The sequence below is a fragment of the Chiloscyllium plagiosum genome, unplaced genomic scaffold, assembly GCF_037043375.1.
Source record: "Chiloscyllium plagiosum isolate Xiang-an unplaced genomic scaffold, Cpla_swu_hap1 HiC_scaffold_29, whole genome shotgun sequence".
Classification (NCBI taxonomy): Eukaryota; Metazoa; Chordata; class Chondrichthyes; order Orectolobiformes; family Hemiscylliidae; genus Chiloscyllium; species Chiloscyllium plagiosum.
Window position 1 is genome coordinate 74,090,810 of NW_028270167.1, and position 20,304 is coordinate 74,111,113.

The following is a 20,304-nucleotide window of genomic DNA, read 5'->3' on the forward strand; positions in this document are numbered from 1 at the left end:
TTTTAATATTGTAGCAAACACTAAGAAACATGGAAGATATAAAATGCACATTGTGCTTGTGAGAAAGCCTAAATTGAAGTATTGCATAATTATTGTAACTGATAATTGTTTCTAAAATCCTGATAATTAAATTGACTTAATATTTTGAATGCCCTTTTGCTCTGATGACGATTGTATCTTCATTAAGATTAATAAACTGAAAATTAAAATATAAAACGTGGCTTTAATAATTCAAAAAACTCAGCAACAATTGCACGCAGTTCAACATTTATTTTGGTCGGTTCATGTCTATTTTATTAATGTAACTTTAATCATGATAAATGGTTAGACAAATATCAGAACTAGGAAGAAAATAATTAGGCCGGGAAAGTGAGTATTATTATGAACAAAACATCGAGTTAATGACATTTGGTACATGAAGTCATTTTGTAGGAAATGACTAATGATTATTGCTCATTGACAACTAATGTTGGAAGAAAATAAAGCTATCTCAAAATGAAATTAAAATAAATATCATGTTGGAGGTCACATGATTTGAAAAACGGAAATTGTCACTTAATGTGACATTTGAGCTGAAGAATAGTATTAGTTAAACTAAATGACAAATGGATGTACCTAAATTGTTATCTTGCACACAAAAAAAATAAAATAACATAGAAATGATATCGCTCTGCAAGTAATCATTTCACAGATAATAAGTGTTTGTATTGAATTTAAATGCCACCATAGCTGTAGGAGTGATTTCCCCTGACAGGGGATGAAGACTGAGGAGATAGGCAGAACTCAGGCAAGTGGAAGATGGCTACTCATGCTGCAATCAGTTAATGCAGGGATCATCCCCCGAGGCCAATCTCGGAAGGGAGATCCATGACACACTGTAACATGTACAGTAAAAAGCAGTATTTTTATACACGTTCTATAATATAATGGCCACATGCAATGTGGTTACAGTCCTTCCCTCCTTATACAGACACCCGATCCAGTAGAACACCTAATCTCAGATGGACATTGCTATGGATAGCCCCAGCTTCCTATTGTTTCAAGGTATTTTACAGGTGCTATAATCAGGCTTTGGGATCTCTCTGTGCATTTTATTTCCTCAGATTACAAAATTAATTGCTGCAGTCCTTTGGGCCTCTCACTCTGCCTTATTTACCATTCACAAGAATATATAATTAGAAACGTTTTAAATGTTCTGAGCAACTTTAAAATAGTAACTATTTCTGACAATCAAACTCTGTCTGTTTCCGTGATTGCAGCTGTGGAAGTTAGCTGGGCTCTATCCTACAGCTGGTATTTATTCATTCACTGCGACAATTATTCTTTCATTAATGAAAATCAGGGTGGGTCATTTTTCTGTATGCTGGCATTGTCTTATCACTACCTGGAATATGACTGTTTGGAATGGCATACTTATGGACTTGGAGTAGGATTGCACAAAATGTTCTCTTTTTTACTTAAGAATGACACAGACTGTTAGTCTTATTTATCTCCCCTCCACTATTTGTGTTTTAATTCCAAGCCAGGCTGATCGGGGCATCCCTACAGCAGCAAATCAATAAGGATTTCAGCACTAAAATAAAAATCAGTATTCGCTACCATTAGGAAACAGTACCATGCAATATGCTTACGTCACTGAGACATAATTCCACACTTAAAGCCGACTATATTGTATTTTATCAGTGATTATGTATTAGATATAAATAACAATTAGTGTTAAAACTGGTCACTGTAAACGTAAAATGACTAGAAATGTCATATTACTATCCGTAACATGTAGAGTTAAACATTAATTATTGGAGTCTAAAACAATCAGACGTATCTTTATTTGTATGGCCGAATATTAATCCAATTATTTCTGTGAACATTCAAATGAGAAGATATCGGATATTTCCTGTCAGTGTTGAATGAGGAATCATTGCTTGGTTTGTGGTTGTGTTGACATGGAATAAAAGATCAACTTTTCTTTGTGAAATTGGCACTAAGAAATAATGATTTAAATTGAAATGTGAATCTCACGATATTTGTTACAAAACCTAAACTTGAATTACTGTGTGATTGTTGGACTAACAATGAATTGGTAATCTATCTTAGAACACTGATACATTAAGTGATTCAATATTTCCAAACGGACTTGCTGTGATATTGATTACATAATAATTAGTATCAGTGACCTGAGCATTAGAATGCTGGCATGATATTTTTGAAAATACATACGATATGCAGTCATTATTGATCATTCAACATTCTCAGATACTCCTGCAATCTGTACTTGCTGTCTCAGCTTTTCTTCTGTAGAAATATAATATATAATCCATGCAACTTTTCATGTCATGAATATTCAGACATTTGTGTCAGCATTACAAAGAAAATAAATCGACCAGGAACATGGGCACCATAGCAAAAAAGAGTCAACAGCATTTATAGAGGAAAAATTTAAACATTGTCTCTGAGTAGATACATGAAAAAGTTTAATGGGGATCTGTTACAATGTACTGAGCCGCAATTACATTTTTATCATCATGACTGGGGGGAAGCTATCAGAAAACTCGCCTACACTTAGGAATTCCTTTGTCTCAAAACATGTTACTATCAGCGTCCTTAGTCGTAAATAATGAAGTATGATTATTGGTGTGGGAAAGATGTAGTGTGTAAATTATAAGAAGGTATCTCTTGCATATATTTGGGATGGTGTGAAAGCGTGATGTTTGCTGTGGTTATTCATCTTGAGAACAATACAAAATTGTATTTGCACTGAACAGTAATTAGGTGACCTTGAATACCTTCGTGTGTCTTTATGTGCAGTGATTACTTTATTACAAGATCTTTGAGATATTTTCCATGATTTGTAAAATGATTAATAATTTTGTGACAAACATCCACATGTGGTCATGAGCTGGATTTAAAGAATCCAATGTATTGGTGTGAAAACCCTTCATTGTTGACATTTGCAAGCAAGGTGTATAATGCTCAGGCACTGGCTGGAAGTCAAGGTGCATGAAAATCTGATTCATCCTGGAGCTGATTGATTCTAGCTGCTGTTTGACTTAGTTTGATTAATTTTGTATTTGCCCCGATTTCTCTGCCTGTAGGTGAATTTAGAACGTTCAATTTCTGTCCAAGGGTCACTTCACATCACTGTAGAGTTAAAATATAATTCACATATTGTGATAACAATGAATTTTCAATTAAAGTTTGTGTTTTAACAAACAAAACGATTTGATGTTTACCAGAAATTTATACTGACATTGATTAGATATTTATTAAGATAGATAAACTGAGAATTATAATCTAGTTGCAGGATTGTTGAATTGTTAAACCACAGACTTAAGAGTATTTTTGGAATGAATTTGAAGGCGCCAGTGTTGGACTGGGCTGTAGAAAGTTATAAATCAATCTATAAGCAGATATTTTCTAATGAAATTTCCGAGCTGCTCTGACACATCTCCGCTGAAGGTGGAAATTGAAATCATTCCTCCTGATCTTGTTGTAAAGACACTCTCGGAGCTCCACAAGGACCCGTCATAACGTTACCATCCGGGAAGGGCAGGTGTATAGTCACATGCTTATGGCGGCAACTCAAATGAATATTAATCAGATGTTTCTTGTAATTATTTGAATGAGAATTAATTGCGTATTTCCTGTGTGTAATTAACTGACAAAACGAATTAGTAATTTACAGTAATGATGTAACAAAGCGATAATGACTTTAATTAAATATGAATCTCGTGATTATTTATGATAAGAAAAAACCTAATCATTTGATCAGTGTACACTAATGAACAAAACTCAATCTATCAATTAGTTCCATATGTTCAATGCAGTTTGTCACAGAATGAAAAGAACATTAACATGCATTTGCAACATTAATGATTAGGAAAATAAATTAGTCACTCAATGCGGTTACTCATCTGAAGACAACTTCCCTTCTTTCCAGAAATGTTCAACTTCCCAAAGTTCCCAAAATGTACTGTGACTATTTCATGAAACAATAAAGAGATGTTAGTTTCTTCTGTTGTCCTTCAAATAGTCACAAAAATTTTAAGTGATTTCGTTCCATGAAAAGTGATTAACTTGTATTGCGTTTATAAATACAGTAAATGTTAACATTGAAGTTAAACATAATTAAATCAATTCAACTGTTACCACGGTTAAAATAAAAAAAAATGATATCCACAATGACCACTGCGAAATCTTTACATTATTTAATTTATAAGCCATAATTTCGTAGTCATGCCCTGAACTATATTGAGCAACGATTAGGTAATAGCAACAATTGAATTGCCAAAATTATATCATTTCGTTTAAGAATACTGAGAAATCTCAGTTAATTATTTCACTGAGCAATGTGGAGAAACGGCCAGGAATTGTTCTGATGAAAACAATTGCAGTTCTCTGAACGCTTCAGCTGAGATTACCGCGATCATTCAAATGAGCAATCATCAGATATTTACAATGAGGCATCGAATGGGAACTCATTGGTTCCATAATTGGTTCCATTATGGGATCGTTCCCCTGAACAGTAAATTGATTTATACATTGTAGTGTTCGTACTAAGAAAAAATTGATGCAATTAAAATGCGAATCGCACTATATGTGTTAGAACGACTAACTCCAATAATTGTGCAATTATTGTCATGGCAGTGACTGGAAAATTACGTTGTAATCTAAAAAAAACAAATTGATTCAATATTTTAAAAGCACTTTGTTGTGATGACGATTGGATATTCATTAAGATCGGTAAACTGAGAAATATAATATGGTAGCTAGCTTTATGGATTCACAAAAATGAGCCATTCGGTGATTATTCAGCAGAATTGCTTTTGGTTCAAAAATGCAGGATTACAAGAATTACATGTTTCCATCCATTGGTTTGCTTATTGAGATGTGAGTTTAATTTACAACTTTTTGTTCATGACCAATGTTTAGACATTCATGTCAGACGTAGGAAGTAAATAAGTAGATAGTGAAAGTGCACATTGCAGTGAACATAAGATACAGGGATCTTCCATAATTTTGTGAATATTGTACATCGATAAATAACTTGGGAGTAGAAAATAGTTAGAAATCAACATGTTCAAAGCAGTTTTTTTCATATAACAAATTGAAAGAAATCCTTCTGCGTTGCACATGGTTTGAAAACACATCAGTCGCAAAAACACCAGTCAGAAATAAAATCAAGGTCACAAAAAGCATCGGTTCAAAATAATAAGACCCTTATGAAGAGTATTCTGCTTAGAATTAGAATTAGAATTAGAATTAGAATTAGAATTAGAATTAGAATTAGAATTAGAATTAGAATTAGAATTAGAGGACCTTGAAATCTTCATGTCGTTCTTGCAGAGAAAACTCTTTCATTATGCAGAAAGAGTTAATATCGTAAATATTTTGACATTTGTATCAGAACTAGAAAGAAAATGAGAAGCAATTCACATGATTGTTTCCGTGAAAGAAACTCAAAATAAATTAAATTTACAGTGCCACCTTTCGTTATTTTCTCTGAATAAGCAGATAAAGGTTTTTATTGCGCAAAATCAACATGTTTTCACCTAAAGTTGTATTAAGCCGAAATTAATTGATTTTATCTTGCGATACTTCAACTGGAACGTTGATTGGCAAGCTGCTACATATGTTGATATTAGCATCCTCTGTCATTTATAATAAAGCATGGTCATTGGTTTTAGCTAAATATTTTGTGTGCAATTACTGAACCAAAATGTAAGAAATCAAATGCATGCATTGGATGGAACTGGTCACCAAATGTTTATTGTGGCTCTTGTTCTCAGGAACGATAAGATACTTACTCCGGTTTTCTCCTGAGCAGTAATTAGATGACCATGAAAACATTTGTGTGGCTGTAAGTGCTCTTTTGTGTGAGCATTGATTTCACTGACATTGAGATATTTTACTAATATCGGAAGGGATTAATAATCGCGTGTTAAGTACTTAATTAAAGTCATATTTTCTTTTTAAAAATTATGGGAATTCCTTTGTAAAACAATGATTTAGAGATGCCGGAGTTGGACTGGGGTGAGCAAAGTTAAAAAATCACATGACACCAGGTTTATTGGGAAGCATTAGCTTTCAAGGTACTGCCTCTTCATCAGGCAATCTTCATCTCTTCATCTGCTCGGACAAAAGAATAAGGATTGGTGTAGGTGAGGTGTTGAAATGCACAATAATGATGTGTTAAATGTTTATTGAAACTCTTCTGCAGTATTAAGTTCACAGAATAAACAAAATTTGATTATTCATGAGCTGACTGGAAGTAAAATCCTGTTGTCACGATATTAACAATACCCGAATGTATTTTGATTAAATAAAATGAATTTCATTACTTATAAAATTTAAAATGTTAAAAACTGCAGTGTCCTCAAATCTTAAATGTAGATTAAATGTAATGTGATACATAATGGTATTAATGACCTGAAGATAATAAATTACAGATTGAGAGATTATTGAAATGAACAACATGCAGAAGCTGATCCAAACCTGGATTGAAAATCAATTCAAACTCTGCCTAGATATTTTCTAATCACCATTCTAAACTGCTCTGGAGTATCTCTGTTGGAGAAGGGAACTGAACCCACACCTCCTAGTCTCATAGGAGTGACACTACTAGAGATCCACAAGCGTCTTTCTTTATGTTCCTAACAAGGAAATGTGGGATTATAATCAATTGTGATTACTCAAATGAAAACTAATCAGTATTCATTCACAGGAATTGGTCATTTGGCACGTAACGTAGTGCTGAACGTAATGCAAAAGAAACTCATCCCTTCCAAATTATCGAAATGAACATTAAAGAGCCTTAATGTATCTTCCTCCACCTCAACCCTGGAAGTTCATTCCAGACACCTACCACTCCCTGTGTAAAAACAAATTGCCCCTTACATGTCCCTTGAACTTTCCCCCTAAACCTAAAACGCATGTCACATAGATTTTTACGCTTCAACTCTGGGAAAAACTTTCTAACCATCAACCCTAACTATGTATTGCATGATTGTACAGATATCCATCAAGTCTTCCCCCAGTCGCCGCCACTCCACAAAAAGCAATCTGAGTTTTTCTCGCCTCTCCGAATCCAGGCAGCATCCTGTACCCTCTCCAAAGCCTCCGTACCCATCCTGTAATGTGACGAATAAAAGTGAATACAATACTTCAAGTATGCCTTAACCAAAGTCTTATAAAGTTACAACATGACTTCCTGACTCTTGTAACCAGTTCCCTGACCAATAAAGGCAAGCACGCCATTTGCGTTCCTAACTACCTAATTACTTGCATGGTCACTTTCAAGGATTCATGGTCTTGAACGCCAAGATCCCTTTGAATAATAAAGCTGTTAGGGTCCTGCGATTAACTATCTACTTTTCCTTAACATTTCAGCTTCCAAAGTGAGAACCTCACACTTGTATGGATTAAACTTCACCTTTAATTTATCTGCCCATATCTGCAATTTATCTTTTTCCTGCTGCATTATTTGACAACCCTCTACATTGTCCCCAACTGCAATGAACGCTATATCATCTGCAATCTTATTAACTCCCCCAATTAGATTTTAATCCATTTCACTTCTATATATTTGTATCACAAACAAAAGGGTTCCAGTACAGATACCTGTGGAAAAAAGACTGAAAATGAGGGAAATGCAGAATTCTTGAAGAAATGAGGTTTTTTCAATGACAGAACAATTCTGATGTATAATCTTCTAAGGTGTGATTTTTTTGTTTGTTTTAAATTAACCCAATGTTTTAATTCTCAGTTTACTGATCTTAATTAATATCCAGGACAAACTGCTTTGAATACATTGAATCATTTAAATTGTTGAGTTCTAACATTAATTATTATTTAATTGTTATTTCAATTCACACACCATCATGAGATTCACATTTTAGTTGAATCCATTATTTCTTAGTGCCAGTATCATAATGAAATATTAACATTCTTTTCAGGTCAACACACCTGCAATCAACCAAAGTTTTCTCACCCAACCCTCATAGTAACTATCTCATTCTCTTTCATTTGAATTCTCATATTAATGGAAGGATCATTAATCAGTCTTATCAATTAAGAGATGGCTAACTATTTTTCACATAAATATTTCATATTTTCCCAACATATTGCACAATTACATTGCAATAAGGGATTTCTCATCATTCTTAAATTTGTTGTCAACCATTTTAAAACTAATTATTTTCAATATCTAATCGGTAATCATTGTTGAAATCCAATATCTCCAGCTGTAGATGTGGAGCTATGGCTCAATACATCAACTAATGCAAACAATATGGCACTCTACAGTATCTTAATCTTAGTAAAAATAATTTTAAGTGGGGAAGCTTAGCTGGATTGAATTGGTTGTGAGCAAAAATGCAGTCTGAAGAAAGGTCACTGGCCCAAAAGTACTTACACTGATTTCTCCCCACAGATGCTGCCAGACCTGTTGTGTCATTTTCCAGCAATTACTGATTTTGTTTGTGATTTCCAGCACCCACAGATTTTTTACATTCTTGTATTGATTGTATTTCACTTCAATTCTAACATTTCTACATTTCTGATTATTACAATAAGAGCTAAGTATTTTTCATGTTAAACATTATTTAAATTTTACGAGTTTATTGTGTAAATAAACCAGAAATAACAAATGTTTGTTCTATGCTTTTACAATAAATCTTGAATTCTTAGCAATCACATTTTTTTGAAAATGAGGAAAGTTGTCTTTCGCTGAGTAGTCACATTGAATGACGAATGCTTTATTTCCAATTCATGTGCATGACAAAGCAGGTTAATTTTTATTTATTCAGATGAATAAGTGCTTCAAACATATTGACTTACTTGATTATCATGAGATCTATGTTTATTTAAGATCATTGTTGCTTCGTTCCTTCATTATTAGAAATTACTAATTCTTTTTATCGTTCCATTAAACTATGGAACTGTCTAACACAATCCTAGTCCATTTATAACAAAACATATCTGAGTAGTTTTCCCTGTGAATAAACACAGTAAGTATGCGATTATCGTCCTTTCCTTCCTGCAGGGGAATATTATGGAGGACTCCGGTAATGTCTATACTAGTAGACCAGGGAGCATGGATTCAATTCCCACTTTCAACAGAGATGTGTCAAAACACCTCAGAGTTGATTAGAAAATATCTAAGTGTCGATTGAATTGCTTTTCAACCAACATTGTCTCAACTTTTAACTGTTGTTCATTATAATGATCACAACATCTTGAATGTATTTGCTTCACGTCACTGATTAAAGTATGAATGTTATTACGCTGCTTCTAAATACCTCTCAACTTTTAATAACTTTGCAGTTTTAAAGATTCTACGGTGTAAATAATATTTAAGGTGAGGGGCAAAGATTTAAAAGGGGTCTGAGGGGCAACTTTTCCACACAGTGTGTTTTAGGATGAGCTGTGAGAGGAAGGGCAGTGCCTGGTACAGTTACAACATCTAAAAGAATTTTGGAGAGTATATTGGATAGTAAACGTCCAAAGGGGTATGGGGCAAACACAGGGAAATGGAACTAGTTTAGTTACGGAAACCTGGCTGGAATGCCAAGTTAGGCTGAATGGCCTGTTTCCGTGCTGTATCAGTGTAACATTCTACAATTCAAACTTCACTGTGATTGGTAAAGGAAAGAACAAACGGGTGTTAATTCTATTTTGTGTCCATATAAAAGTGACATGAATTTTAAATAATTTTGTCACATGAAATAGTTGCTCTTATTGTGATTAGAAATACAATGAATGTGAGCATTGAAGTGAAACATAATTAAATCAATTCAAATGTGTTTCCATGGTTAAAATAAAAATTGATATTCACAATGATTGTGAGTTTGTACATTGCAATATCTTCACATTACTTCATGTACTGAGCCATTATTACACATTTATACCCCCTACTGAACTGAACAATAATTAGATATTAGGAACTCTTAGATTTTCGAAAATCTATCAGTACACTGAGAAGAAGGAGACATTTAATTTTGCTACATGACTGTGCAATGCGCAGACATGAACAGGAATTATTGCAGTGAAAAGTAGTAATAGTTCTCTGAATTCATAAGGCTGAGATTACTGTGACCATTCAAATGAGCAAAAGTCAGTTTGCAAAGCTAGTTGGATGCAAAATGATTGGTTCCATTGTGGGATAGTTGACCTGAAAACAATAGCATTGTTGCAATGGATTAAATTAAAATATGGATATGGATCTGACTATACACGTAAGAAAGACAAACAAATTATTCTGCAATTATTATAAGGATAATGAATTCCTAATAAATGTTGTATTCTGAACAAATAAATTGACTCAATATTTTAAAAACACTTTGCGATGATGTTGATTAGACGTACATTAAGATTGGTAAGCTGAAGACTGAAATATAATACCTAGATTGATGGATTGAGGACAATAAATGAGCCATTCAATTGTTATTGTAAATAATTTATTTTTTGATAAAATGCACACAATACAGAAGTAATGCATTTCATTCAATTAGTTTACGTGTAGAAACATGTGTTTTTAATTTATGTAATTTTATTCTGATCGATGTTCAAACATTTGTGTCTGAATTAAGAAGAAAATAAAAAGATAGTGAAAGTGAATATGAGAGTGACCACAAGATACAGTCCATGGCATTTGATACAAAAAAGAATTTGCATAAGCTCATGACTATTTAATGTGAATAATTAATTAACTCCTCAGGTACTGAAGAGTTCCAAGTCCAAGTACAACAAGATCTGGACAATATCCAGGCTTGGGCTTACAGGAGGCAAGTAATATACATGCCACACAAATGCAGGCTATCACGTATAAGAAATAACCTAACCACCATCCCTTGAAATTTGATGATGTTACCATGACTGAACACCCACTATCAACATTATCCTGTGAATAATCATTGATCAGGAACTGAATTGGTCTCACCACTTAAACACAGTGGCTACAAGAGTAATTAAACTCGTGGCTCCTGAAATCCTGTCCAAACGCTTCCAGGCACAAGTCAGGAGTGTGATGGAATACTCCCCACTTGCCTGGATGAGTTCAGCCCTAACAACACTCAAGAAACTTGATACCAACTGGAATAAAGCAACCCGCTTGATTGGCACTGCTGCTACTGAGCATCAGTGGTGGTGAGGGTAGATGCTTGTGGATGTCCGAGCTGCAATTTCTGCCTCTTCTTATTAACAAAGATAAAAGAATCTTACATTGCTCAACTTTCTCATCGAAACCAAGTACAGTATTCACCCCAGCCCTCTCTTACACCAACCAGCAGCATTTCCACCACCAATAGCAGCTCCTCTTAAAATACTTTGCCAGTAACTTGTAATTAACTGGTTACTATAATTACAACTGAAAATGTGTTGCTGGAAAAGAGCAGCAGGTCAGGCAGCATCAAAGGAGCAGGAACATCGACGTTTCGGGCATGGGCCATTCTTCAGGAAGGTCCTGAAGAAGCAGTGAACCAAATTTTGAAATGATCTTTCTGAACATAATATAGATCAGGTTAAAACTGAAGTAGGTGTCTTACACAACTTCTTGCAAGGACACAGACAGTAGAATCTGAGGTGATCATGAGTATGTGGAAGTGAATGTGGGAGACAAGCTGGGACTGTGTTGGATTAGTCATGGTGAGAGGGAGCAAATGCTCAATGCAGGGTTTCAGCAGCTGATGGACTGATGCTGAGGTGAGCCATCGGAAACTGAGCAAGTGACCACCATCTAATAGGACAGAGAAACTGATCCATCAGCCTGAAACTGACTGACCACGTGGCTGTCAGTGTCACCAACACAAATGAATGGAAACATTGCTCAGAGCCTGTTTCTGTAACATTCAACACAACCAGGAAATGGAAAGTGAATAATTAGCTGAAAATAAAGTCACTGCTCTGTTTGAGTCTAAACCATTCAATGTTCAGTTATAGAACATTATTGACTCTCAGAATATTCTAACCTGCAGAATCACAGTAAAAGGGGAAAGTAAACAACATTCTTGGCAAAGACATCATTAACCAACTGCTTGTAGAAAAACAGCTCTGAACAAAGGGGCTAAACCCTCCACAAACTGACAAACAAAGGTACCATCAGTTTATAAATAGACAATGAAATTCTTCAGAAAAACACTTCCCTGTTTATGGTGTGTTGTAGAAACCATTCTCAGTGAGAACTGCCACTTATTTCCTTTGAAAAGAGTCTCTATTTCTCCTCAGAAAAGCAGGTGTGTCGCGCACTTTCAGACTGACTTACAGACAATGGAAACCTGATCTGAGACTCACAGGTTAATTACGCTATTAGTGACAGTCCATTGAACATAACAAGAGCTTGGACCGCAACAGATTCTAGTGAAACCAACAATGCAATGAAAAAGGTGAATTAGTCTTTATAATCATGCAGCCTCTCTCAATCAAATAATCCCAGCCAACTTCCAAACATTATAAAACTATTAATACCAATGCATACATATTTATTTCCTTTCCTAATTTCCTCCAAAACTATATCTGATTATTCTCTTCCAAATATATTTTAAATGGTCAATTCATAATCACAATTCATTTCCAATTATTCTTAGTACAAAACAACTTGCAAACTAAAATAGTTTTCATGTTAGTAATGACACTGGAAACTTTGTTATGTAGTTTAACCATATGTCCAAATATTGTTTTGGTTCATTACTGCAGTGAAGCTAAAATTAAAGTCTATTTATTTTCTCTGATATCCTTCCATCACTTTATTCCCTAATAACCATGCCCATGGTGTAATGGGTGACAAGCTTTAAATAAAATTGAATTTTCATTGCAAGAACTTGGACAAATAATCACATATTATTCAGTTCATTCATTGTTGATTATCAGTTATTTTCACTGTATGATCACGTTAAATTCACTTAAATAATCACAGTAGAATTTTCACCTCTATAGATATGCAAAGTGAATGTCAAATTATTAATGTTTCAAGTCAAACCAAATTCACATTTTGTTCTGTTTTATTCCAGGAATGACAGGATGTGTTACATTATTATGGGAAACAGGAACAAGTGAAGGTGGTGCCTCTCAGATGTGAGGCCTTAAAGCCAAAGGGCCAGGTGGTAGTTACAGTGGAGGAGGTACCTAGTGCCCCGCTCTCCTCAGAAGGCAGTGAGGATGGTGACACTGACTGGAACAGGTTAGATGACAAAGCGCCCACGTATGGACAGAGGGATGGCAATGAGTGGGATGACCCACCGCCCTGTAAGGCCCAGAAGGCCGTGTCTATGGCACCGCTGTGTATCAAAGCTCAAACTTGGACAGGCAGGAGGGGGGCACGAAAGGGAACTGACAGAAACCAAACTGAACCGTTTACATGGCTGAACGACAGATGTTGGTGAATGAATACCCAGCCTGATAGAGAAATGGTAATAATGGGCCTTATTGGAAGAATGCATAAATTAGTTGAGGTACCGATGATGGTGTCAGGCTAAAATCTTTTAGGCCAAGATGTCCCGACATGTACAGCAGAAACTGTCTCTGCAATGAGAGGGTGAGGGAATAAGCCGGTCATCCCCCCCCCCCCCCCCCCCCCCAGTGCACAGCCGATCAGTGTCTCCAGGCATTTACAGATATTACAGGGACACACTGGGGAGGAGACAGGCTGAATGGGCTAACATAACCTTGGTGACTCAGGGAGCCAAGGGTAATATCGATTATCATACAGAGAGGAAGCCTGAGGTGTGTAAGGACCACGGGGGATTACCAAACCCCAACCTGTGATGATGAAATCGGTTTGATGTATTTAAAAGATGACATGGGACCCTATTTAACTGTAATTATAAACATGGGACTCCCAGTGGGAGATAATTCTAACCACATTGTGAATTGGGCCATGAGAGCTGAGGCAATCTCAGAAACATAGGGGAATAGCTGCAATACAGGGAGGGTAACCAGACCCACAATGTTACAAGTGAAGCATGAAAGGGCACATAGCCAAGGAACGGAGGCAGAGAGAGGGAGATAGATGTTCACACTGTGTGTGTGCATGAGTTCATGTAGGCACATGAATATTCATTGATGCTGTGTTTGGGAACCAGCAGAACATAATATTAATACAGGAGCATCAATATCAGTTACCGTTACGGATTTGCCCCTCACCCCTCAATTACTAAAATGAGAGCAGTTGGAGAGGGAATCGAAGAAGCTGGATGAAATAAACCTGTCCCAATGCAGATCATGGTTATGGCAAAATATATTCAGATATGGGAGTGTGAAACTGAGGAAAGGACCATTCTGGGAGTTCCCATTTTAGAATAGTTCGGAGCAACTATTAATGTAGAGACACAAACTCTAATATGGGAACAACCTGGCCAGGCCCGGGACAGGAAGCAAAGGAGAGGCGACATCTCCAGATTAGTTACCTTGCAGCGAGACTGGAACTGTCAGGGAATCTGGGGAGTTATAGCTAGGACCCAAACAGTAGTGTGCATAACTCAAACAGGAATGTTGGTTATTATCTGTTGTTCCTGTAAAGATCGAGGGCCCTCTCACTCCCCACACAAACCGGATCCCATGAAAGCTGAGGCTGAGGAGGCAGTAATTGTGAGAGAAGCAGGGAATAGTCAGACCAACAGTATCCCAGACTAACTCACAGAAGCCGAAAGGCTCATCCCACCTCACTATTGATTATACCTCCCTCGGTAAATCCGCCACTAAAGAGTATCCTACAGTAGTGAACCACACCACTGTAATTAATGGATTAAAATTGCAACAGGATTCTCAGCCCTTGATATTGTGAATGGGTTCCTGTGGACCTGGAACGGCAGAATAAGCTAGTATTTACTGTCTGAGGAAAGCAGTAGACCTGGATCTAGTTACCTAAGGGATCCCATAATATTCCAGTATATCCCACTGATACATGGCTGATGGAGTTCGTCAATTTAATCTTATCAACACCTCAATATCTCAGTTGGAGAGAAAAAACACAGATATTACACAGAGTATTGGGTCAGGTCAGGCAGGCCGGGCTTAAAATTAACCCACAGAGCGTGGGAAGGAAGGGAGAGATGTACCTGGGACATCACATCAGTGATATCAAATCAGCAAAGGAGGGGGACAATCCCAGTGGAACGAAAGACCATGATTTCAAAACTATCCACCCGCAAACCGTGAACGGGATAAGGCAAACTTTAGGATTGTTTAATTATTGGAGGACTTTTGTGGAGAATTACCCAGAAATGGCAGAACCATCATGAGCCCTGACAGAAGCACGGACATTAGCCAGGGGTCAGAGAGTCAGCATAGACACAGACAGACAGCATGTCTTTGGTATAGTTCATGACCAAGTGATGGCCTGGGCTCGGTGAGGGTACATCACCCTGTCTGGGGTCCACATAGAGCATGAAGAACAGGTCAGAGAGTTTGTGGAAGCAGCTAACTTTCCCAGTGAAGCAGCAATAATGAAGATTATAGCTCACAGGAACGTAGAAACCTCACACCAACAGGGCAGTGAGTATGTGGGTAAGGTAGGTGAATAGACAATAGGCGCAGGAGTAGGCCCTTCTGCCCTTCGAGCCAGCACCACCATTCATTATGATCATGGCTGATCATCCTCAATCAGTATCCTGTTCCTGCCTTATCCCCATAACCCTTGATCCCACTATCCTTAATAGCTCTATCCAACTCTTTCTTGAAAGTATACAGAGACCTGGCATCCACAGCCTTCTGGGACAGTGCATTCCATACACCCACCACTCTCTGGGGGAAGGAGTTTCTCCCCAACTCTGTTCTAAGTGACCTAACCCTTATTTTTAAACTGTGTCCTCTGGTTCAGGACTCACCCATCAGCGGAAACATGCTTCCTGTCTCCAAAGTGTCCAATCCTTTAATAATCTTATAAGTGAAATACTGAATGAAACAGTGCAGACATTTGAGGAGATGGCAATGGGCGTAGGTACAGAAGTGAGAGAGGAGGTTTAAAGATATTCCCAGAAACAGTCCCACAACAGGAGAAATAGGAATGGGAAAATGGTGGGGCAGTAATAGGACACGACAGAGTCTGGATGATCCAGCAGTGCCACTACACTGTATAAGACAAACATTATTAAAAACATATCATGGGCTGGTCCATATTGGGGAAGGTAAAATGCAATATCAGATGATCCACTCCAATCCTTGCCTGGAACAGGGAGAAATACAGCAAGGTTTTGTCCAAGGGGTGTAATCTGTTCACGGTGTGAGCCAGGGAAAGCAATCAGGATAAAATGGAGGCAGCAGCAGGGACCCAGGGGCCCATGGGAACAGTTACAGGTGGATTTTACACACACACCCATCCCAATCCCAGGGAAGGAAGCCCTCCTGGGTTTTAATAAATAGGTTTACTCAGTGGGTGGAAGCATTCCCCTGCAGATTCTGACCAAGGGACAAATGATACAGGGAACATAGCTAAAGAGCTATGTACCCTGTTTGGTACTGAACAGAAATCCTATCCTCCATACCACCCCCAGAGCTCTGGGACAGTAGAAAGAATGACGCAGGCACTGAAAGCTAGTCTGACTAAGGCTCTCTCAGAGACAGGACAGCGATGGGTTAGTGTACTCCCCACCAGCTTAATGAAACTGAGGACAACCCCAGCAAAGGGGACGGGGCTGTCCCCCTTTGAATTAGTGACTGGATGGACTATGCAGATGCCACAGGGTATGGTAGTCAGAGGGCTAGAGACATGTGGTAGTGGGAGGCTGGAGATGTGCAATGACAAGGATAGTGTTAAACCATTTGTGAAAGAACTGGCAAAGCAGCTGCATGAGCTGAGAGAATCCGAGACTGTGGAAGGGAACACGGAAATATCCGAGCTGACATTTCAAACCCTGGAGTTCAGGTCAGGGGGAAAATATTACTGGAACATATGAAGTAAACACATCAAAATGCTGGACTTATCTGGGGGAGCCAGAGAGGGACCTCTCCCATCATGTATTAGTAAGGAGCTCTGAATAAACGTTGGTCATGCTGCTCAATACAGAACTCAAGGCTACTCTTTGATATTTCTCCCAGCAACAGTTGTGCAGGGGCATGTTGCTGGCTGGAGGTCTATGGCTAATGCTGTCCCACAAGGAACAGAACTGGGACATCCGTTGTTTGCAATGTATATAAATGAAAAGTTTGAAAATGCAAACGATTTAATTAGCAAGTTTGTAGATGGCACAAACTGTTGAAGTTGTGAATCGTGAAGAATGATGACAAAGGATACAGCAAGAAAGAGATGAGTCAGAAAGTTTTGTGGAGAAATTGCAGATATATTTTAATTCAGACAAGTGTGAGGTGATGGGTTTTGGAAGACACATAGCAAGAGGAATGTATACAATAAACGGAAGTGCCCTGAGCAGCACTGATACACAGAAGGATCTTCAGTCCCTGAAAGTGGTGAAGGAGGTGAATGGCAGGCTTGGCTTCTTTTGTCAGGGGAGTGAATATAAAACTATAATCACGCCACCTTTGGGGTATTGTGTGCCGTTTTGATAACCACATTATAGGTAGAATGTGAAGGCTTTTGGGAAGGTGGAAACAGGTTTGCCAGGATGTTGCCTGGATTGGGAGAGGTTGGAAAATCTTGGATTGTTGTCTTTGGAAAGTCAATGGCTGTGGGGTGACCCAACTGGCACAGACAGAGTTTGTAAACCATGGTTTACTGCAGAAATTGCATCTCTTGTTAAGAAGAAGAAAGAGGCTTATGTGTTGATGAGGCAAAATGGTACAGATGAAGCAATAGAGAGTTACAGATCAGCGAGGAAGGATTGCAAGAGAGTGTCAAGAAGAGAAAAGGGAGGACACGAGCAGTCTTTAGCAAACAGAATAAAGGATAACCCTGAAATTTTCTATAGGTTTATGAAGAATAAAACGATGATTAGGGTAGGAATAGGGCTAATCAAAGACACAAGTGGGAAGTTGAGTGTGGACCATGCAGAGATCGGAGAAGTGCTAAATGAACATTTCTCATCGGTGTTTACACAGGAAAAGGAGAATATTGTAGAGGACAAAAATGTGGTACGAGATATTAGACTAGAAAGGATTGAGGTTAGTTACACGCAGGTGTTATCAATTCTAGAAGGAGTGAAAGTAGACATGTACCAAGGCCAGATGGGGTTCATCCGTGGATTCTCTGGGAAGCTAAGGAGGAGATAGCAGAGCCTTTGGCTTTGATATTTGAGTCATCATTGTCTATGGGTTTAGTACCCGAGGACTGGAGGATTGCAAATGTTGTGCCCTTGTTCAAGAAGGGCAGCAGAGATGACCCAGGTAATTAGAGACCAGTGAGCCTTACTTCCATTGTAGTAAAGGTTTTAGAAAGGATCTTAAGAGAAAATAGTTATAATCATCTAACAAGCAACAATTTGATTTCAGATAGTAAACATGGTTTCGTCAAGGGCAGGTCGTGTCTCACAAACCTCATTGAGTTTTTTGAGAATGTGACCAAGCATTTAGATGAGACTAGGGCAGTTGATGTGGTATACATGGACTTCAGTAAAGCCTTTGATAAGGTTCCACATGGTAGGTTGATGGAGAAAATGCATGAGGCATGGAGTTGAGGGTGATTTAGCAGTTTGGATTAGAAACTGGCTTTCTGAGAGAAGGCAGCGAGTGGTGGTTGATTGAAAATATTCAGTCTGGAGCCCAATTACTTGTGGTGTTCTACAAAGATCTGTTTTGGGACCACTGCTGTTTGTCATTTTTATAAGTGACTTAGACGCAGGCATATGTGGATGGATTAGTAAATTTGCAGATGACACTAAAGTCTGTGGAGTAGTAGACAGTTTGGAAGAATGTTACAGGTTGCAGGGGGATTTAGATAAACTGCAGAATTGGGCTGAGAGGTGCAAGTGGAGTTCAAAGCAGCTAAATGTGAGGTGATGCACTTTGGGAAGAATAACAGGAAGGCAGAGTACTGGGTCAATGGAAAAATTCTTGGTAGTATGGATGTGCAGAGGGATTTCGGAATCCATGTACATAGAACCCTGAAAGTTGCCACCCAGGTGGATAGTGCTGTTAAGGCGGCATACGGCGTGTTAGGATTCATTGTAGAGGGATTGAGTTCTGGAACCGCAATATCATGCTGCAACTATACAAAATGCTGGTGCGGCCACAGTTTTAATATTGTGTACAGTTCTGGTCGCCCCATTACAAAAAGGATGCGGAAGTATTGGAAAAGGTGTAGAGGAGATTTATCAGGATGGTGCCTGGTCTGGAGGGAAGGTCTTATGAGGAAAGGCTGAGAGACTTGGATCTGTTCTCATTGGAAAGAAGGCGGCTAAGGGGGGATTTGATAGAGAGATACACGATGATCAGAGGATTAGATATGGTAGACAGTGAAAGTCTTTTTCTTAGGATGATGACGACAGCTTGTACGAGAGGGCACAACTACAAATTGAGGGGTGATAGATTTAAGACAGATGTCAGAGGCAAATTCATTACACAGAGAGAGTGGTAAGTGTGTGGAATTCTCTACCAGCTAAGGTAGTCAACTCAACCACATTAGGGAGTTTTAAACAATCCTTAGATAAGCTCATGGATGATTTTGGGATAGTGTCGGGTGATGAGTTGAGAAAATTCCACAGGTCGGCGCAACATTGAGGGCCGAAGGGCCTGTTGTGCACTGTATTGTTATATGTTTATGTTCTATAATCTGAATCTTTTTACAAGGCAGAAATGACAAATTCTAGAGGCCATAGATTTCAGGGGACGGGGGAAATTTAAAGAAATTAAAAACCGAGAGAACAGCAGATGCTGTAAATCAGAAACAAAAACAGAAGCTTCTGCAAATGCTCAACAAACCTGAAAACATCTGTAAAGAGAAATCAGAGTTCACGTTTCTGAGGAAGGACCCGAAACATTAACGGATTTTCATTTTCACAGATGCTGCAAGACCTGCTGAGCATTTCCAACAACATGTGAAAGTTTAAAGGGAGTTATGTCAGGCAAGTATCTTACGCAAAAGGTGGTAGATGACTGGAATGTACTCTCCTGGGAGGTGGTAAAAGCAGAAACAATCGCAATGCTTAAGATGCATTTGGGCAGGCGCATACAATGGCAGGGTTTGGCAGGTATATGGATCATGACCAGGCAGGGGGAATTAGTTTGGGATGGCATAATGGTCCGCACAGACATATTGGGCCAATTATTCAGGTGCTGCACTGTTCTGTTTTCCAGGGGGTAGAATGTGTGGAGCGAGAGATAATATTTTGAGTGGAATATGCCTCTTCTTTAGAATACACAGTAAGTTGATGCATTTTGAGAGAAGCAACGTTGAAACGGAATATATATTTGAATGTCACAGAC